This window comes from Silene latifolia, chromosome Y, assembly GCF_048544455.1.
Source record: "Silene latifolia isolate original U9 population chromosome Y, ASM4854445v1, whole genome shotgun sequence".
Classification (NCBI taxonomy): Eukaryota; Viridiplantae; Streptophyta; class Magnoliopsida; order Caryophyllales; family Caryophyllaceae; genus Silene; species Silene latifolia.
This window is the reverse complement of record NC_133538.1, coordinates 148581843-148588268: the sequence shown is the minus strand read 5'-3', so window position 1 is coordinate 148588268 and position 6426 is coordinate 148581843.

The window sequence follows — 6426 nt, the reverse complement described above, 5'->3', positions numbered from 1 at the left end:
ACCCAACAACAATATTAGTAAAATTTATATCAAAACATTCAAATATACTGTATACCGCCTTATAACTACCCCACTCCTCAAATTTTCACTATGGGTATCCAGTTCAAAACTGAGAGGGCCATGGTACAAATTAAGAGCGCCTTCTTAACCGCACTAAGAAGGGCACCTAACAGTTCCTACCCGGGGTTCATTTTATTTAGACACATCCTAAGTTCATTATTATTCATTCGTTAGGCCTGAGGATCGTTTTGCTCTGACACGACTTTGTAACAACCCCATTTATCCAAGAGCCTTAACATGGCCTTCCTAGATAAAAGGAGTTGTTACCATCTTGGTTGCCCGAGGTAAATGATACAAATTAAAATAACAAAAGTACTTTAATAACTTTAACTGAAATAACGGTTTTATTACATTGCCAACCGATTAAATTTAAACCTTAACATTACAATTTACTACGCCGCAGAAATTACATAAATAAAGTAAAGTTGTATAAGTCAACTAAGTGATCTAGACAGCCACTATGTTCCAAGTTGAGCTCACGTCCCAACGCTCCCAAATCAGCTAGTCTCAAGCACCTGCAAGTCTGCTCCCCATTTATGGTTCATCACAGGTGTTCACGAATACACTATCAACCACGAGGTTGAGTAGGATAATCACACAACATTAAATATACATACTTAATAGATGTAAACACGTGAAATAAATACCACCACCAATTCCTACCATATCCACACTAGTCGTCCCGATCCGTGATCGAGGCTCCACCACACCGTCGTCCCGCCAACTCCTGACCCGGGGATAAGCACAAATGTCGTCCCAATCCGAAACTGAGGATAAACTATCGTCCCAGTCCGAGACTAGGGAAAATCCCACTACTCACTGTCGTCCACGTCCGACACTGAGGATATACCCGTCACAATAGTACCACATAACATTCATAACTCAATACGACCAATCCACAATAATAGACTAATCATTATTCATCCAAGAACTAACATCCAACTTTCACATTATAACTATACGATAAATAATATAATCATTCATTTAGTTGAGTAGTTATCCTACCTGATCAGCAATTTAATAAAAGCAATCTACTAGAAGTATTATTCTTCACTAAATCCGTACAACCAATTCCGTCACCTATATAAATAATAACAATTACTAACTATTATAATTATATAACTAATTATAAACTAGTTACATTAATTATATTATTACGTAATTAAATAATTATAAACCCGTCTTAAATCGACCAAACCCATGAATAAACCCGTCTAACAATTAGCAACAACAACAATAAAATAATGTTTGGAAGTCATTCACGTGTAATACCACACCAAACACCTCCCTATAAATCCCAATCACAACTCGTGAGACATCTCTTCAACCATGTACCAAACCCAAACCCGATAACCACTATGACAAGCCACCCATACCACCAAGAGCCTCCACTGCTGGCAGCCCAGCCACGGCACAAACACCACTCCTCGCCACCACATGAGGTCACCAAACTACGCCCTAACAAAATACCACAAAATACGAACCCGAACTCGACGCAACCAATATAAACTCACGGTTAAACCACTATTCACGACCACCACCACAACAGACTACCACCAACCTCCACCGTGTCTTATAACCACCACCAACCACCCACGACACAACCACACTACCCCACACAACCGTGCCCTATACCCGACACCCACACAACCCGACATCACAGCCTACACTAAACACAATAACCATAACCACCTCAGGTCCCCATGCCGCCACTGGCCACCACCATTGCCACCACCGGCGCACGGCGGTTCCATTGATGGTGTTAACTTCCCTTCGACACACCTAGAACAACCACAAACGCCATCTTAATTAACCGTAGTCACAAACCCAAAACCTTCCCCTATATTTATATTTCCGGCCAAACCACTGCAAAGGTCGCACCTTTTGCCACACTAACAACCCCACGACGCTGGATTCACAACCCATAGACCACCCTGCCAACCCTAGGTCATTTCACATGTATTAAATGGATTCCATCATGTTTAAACCATAATTTTGCCCAAGTCGAAATTTCGGCAGGCACCGTACCAAACACCGCCTCTAACCACCCCAACGCCACCACCATGGTCGACCCAACCACCCTAACCCAGCCCTACCCAACCCAGATGAGTCACGTCCAAAATAAGGGCTCAAACCCGTGTAAACCCAATGTGCAAACTTACCCAACCACCCACGAAAACCGCCTTCAAACACCCCTCTCCCGTCGGTCAACGGTGGTTTAGGTCATTCCCTGGTGGTCCACGGCCATGGTCATGGTCACGGCTAAACTTACGGTGATCTAGAAAGTGAGTTATGAAGGTTATAAAATCAATACATTAAATTATAAGACGGTCTTACCTTGAGACCATAATTAAATCTAATTCTCCTTCTTTCTTCTATATCTCCTCCCTTATGAAATATTCAGATTTTTATGAATAATAAGGTCTATAGTTTCATCTATTTATATAGGTAGGTTAAGGTTATAAGAAATTAATTAGGAAATATATAATTTACCATATTATTAATATTATACAATTACTCTTATTATTACTATATACAATTACATACATATACTATTATTATCTTTATTAGGCTACACGAGTAACTAGCACACGGTCCAATTAATAAATCCCGACTCATTCATTATTTTTATTATATTCCTCGTCTTATTTCGATTTATCAATTATAAATGTTATAATTAATCATTAAAATGCCCAACTCGTAATTATAAATACCATAAAAAATACGGGTTATTACAGTCTTCCCCCCTTAAAATGAATTTCCTCCCGAAGTTCGCCCATAGATACTTATAACAACATCTATAAGCACCCATTCCAGAGCACCATTCCAACATGTGGTAATACAATTATCCAATTATTACTATCAACTATACCAACTTATCAAAGTGCCACAACAATAATTCAAAATATTTTTAGTATCACATTCCTTCCCCCTAAAACATAACTCGTCCTCGAAGTTCGAGATTCCAAACAACGGAGATATGTAAACCATTTATTGCAAAATCACAATAACATGCAATACACCTTGTAACATAAAACAACTACCATTTTTAACATGACATCAATTAATAGGTAAATAGATAACAAAAATATGTGAATTACTTTGATAACAAACCCACATTGTATTGTATATTCGAATTAACATTATTTTAGACTTACTACTTGCGCGTTTATTTCTTACTAACGACATCTAATCTTAAACATGCATGCATTTACCGTAAATATATAGGCTTAGGGCAACACATTCCACATATCACTAGACATGTCATTCTACTTCACATAATTTACATCAAAATATCAAGAGATGAGAAAATAACTTTTAGAAACTTTGGCATAAAACTTCCATTTTCAAGAATAACAAAACATAGCACAACTTCCAAAAATCGTTAATAAATAATAACTTAGTTACTCCTTGAGTACTTATACTTCCTAGAAAATACAGAGAGTTAACAATTAATGAGAGAAAGAATCAAGTCAAAAACATATAAGGTCAATTTATAATGCATTTTACAATTTATTTGGTCGAAACAGAAATTTTACAGCAACTTGTCAGAATTTTAAGTCAACTTATAAAATTACCATAAAATGTCAAAATATTATCTTGCAACGTGGCTTATCAATTTAGAAACATAAACGAATCTTTTTAAACAGTGGAGTTGGAATTAGGCAAACATCTTAAGTACAAACTAAATGAGAAATTTTACAAAATCGTTTGTCGAAAAACTTAACTGTACAGGGACATTCTGACCACTGTCCACTAAAATATTTATTTCTCCAAAACTGTAAAACTTTTAAACATGAAACCAATGACATTGGAAAGCTAACTTACTGGGAAGGAGAGGCGGACGAAGGAAATCGGACATCTCACCCGGTCCGGACGTCCCTTTCAGAATCTGAGCAATCCAACGGTCGTTCCAACAACGAATGACCAAATCGTCCTAGAGGTGGACACTCAGCCAAAGGCCCCCGAGAATTCAATCCTGAAACAACTCCAGAAAGAAAAAGACGAAATCTCAATTTGGCAACCAATCGCAAAGTCTTTTGAGCATCGACGGGCCTTGCTGCAAGCCTTTGGAAAGTTAACCGTGCCCTCTACCTCTTCCCCAGAAGAAATAGTGGCACACATGACGAGAGACGCCCCTGATCTGAGCAACCCGGTCGTCTTCTCCGACGAGGATATTCCCCTTTTCGGAGCCAATCATAACCTGGCCCTGTACATCACCTACAATGCCTCCAAAAGAATATACCAATGGTCCTCATGGATGACGGTTTCGCCGTGAATGTCATTCCTCTCAAAACTGCCCACAGGCTGGGTATCAAGGAATCTGATTTAATCCCAACGAATCAAGGAGTACGCGCCTATGACGGCACTCGTCGCAAGGTCGTTGGGCTAGTCACTTTGGCCGTCGCAACCGGGCCACTAGAAAGACAAACCAGTTTTCAAGTGGTCGACATCGACGCATCCTTCAACATGCTCCTGGGACGTCCCTGGATTCACGCCGTCAAGGCGGTCACATCAACGCTCCACCAAAAGATCAGGGTCCCCTTCAACGGGAAAACGATCACGATCCCCGCTTCCCCAATCAAAGCAGTTATGAGAAGAGGGGTAGTGTAGATACCCGTATCCGTCGATATTGGAATTTATAGAGAACCCGACAAACACCCGATGATGATAGGACACATGTATTCTTTAGTTGTCATTGTCATTATTTGGGCTCGTTTTACGATGTAGAATGAGCGTTGTCGACGGAGTATTTTATTAATTTAAATGATATTTAAATTAAAGTTTTTTTAAGATAAATTCATTTTATTGCTTTATTTTGAATTTATTTTCTCAAATTTATTTTATTGAAAATAAAATAAATATTTGATTTGAAAAATCATTTTATGAGTATATTTGATTTGAAAAGTCATTTATTTTAATTTGTTAATCGATTTGAAAAATCGATTTTAAAAGCGAAGAAAACTCGTTTTTTAAACATGTTTTTGAGCTCGATTTTAGCTCGGTTTTTGAGCCCGTTTCCTTTACGAATTGGCACGAATCTCGAGTACATTAACCAACCTAGACCAATACCCATCCACCCTTGTTCGAACCCCGTATCCATGGCCCAAATTCTCGTCCCAAACGACCCCAACCAGCCCGCGCATAAACCGAGCAGCCCCCTGTTTTGGCAGCTCATTCCCGAGCCCAAACCCGCTCCAAACACTACCAAGACCCGTACCCATTAACCCTAACCCATACCCTAGTATCCTACCCATATTATCCTAGCTTAATCACCAAGAAAACCCCCCTCAAACCCTCACCAAAATGGCTGGACAGCAGCCATACGGGATGAAGCCCGATTGCCTCTCCCTCTCTTTTAACCTATTTTAACTCCTTATAAATACCACCCCTTCACCATACATTCATTCCTCTAAGTTCTCCATACATCCTACCATCACCCACAAGCTTTAAACCTCAGAAACAAACCCTAATTGCCTCCCAAAAATCCTAAACAAAACCGACACACAAACTGAACTGTTTGTGTGTCCTCCTCGAAAAGCAACTCGTTCCTCCATCAAACCTCCATCAAAACTCGATTTTCTTGTTCCTAATTAACCACATAACATCCATCTACACATTAGACAAAGATTTACGAGCCAAATTGCCCTTGAAAGTACACGAAATCCCTCGAAAAACAGAGTGTTATACACTCTGTTTTCGCGGTTTATTCTTGTCTGTCCAGTTCTGTTTGTGCTCGTTTTTCGTGCCCAATAACCCAAAACGAGCAGGGGTTGCTTTAAGATCCCTGTTCTCCTCTCTTTCTAGTTTTCAAAACATCTTTTAAATCGAATTTTCGTCGTGAAACGAGGGAGATATCATCGTTTGAAAGTTGCTGTCCAGATTTGTCAAAAAACGCGTGTTGCTTTATTTCTTCGTCGACGACGGCCTCTCGAGATAAAATCTACCATCGATTACGACCCAAGACGGTGTCAACGATACATGTAGGTTGAGGGTGCATCAAATCCTCCTCTTTTCCCTTTTATTTCGTTTGTTTTATGTTTGTTTTTTATTGTCTCGTTTTATTTCGTTTATCGTTTTGTTTATCGTTTAATTAACTATGAAACTAGTCTAGTCCGAGTATGAGTTAAAGTACCACCATGAACACCCGCGTTGACTTGAGATGGGAAAAGAAACCGCTACATCAGTCGGTCGTACACCCCCGTCTCATTTACATATCCTCGTGTTCAAGGTAGGGCATAAATAAAACGAATTTCTAACTTCGCTCTTCGCTTTTGACCCCTTTGTTATTTCGGCCAATTCGACATACCCTAGGATCCGTTGTATTTTAGTTTAACCTCTGATTGTTAGCATGTAACTCGTTTA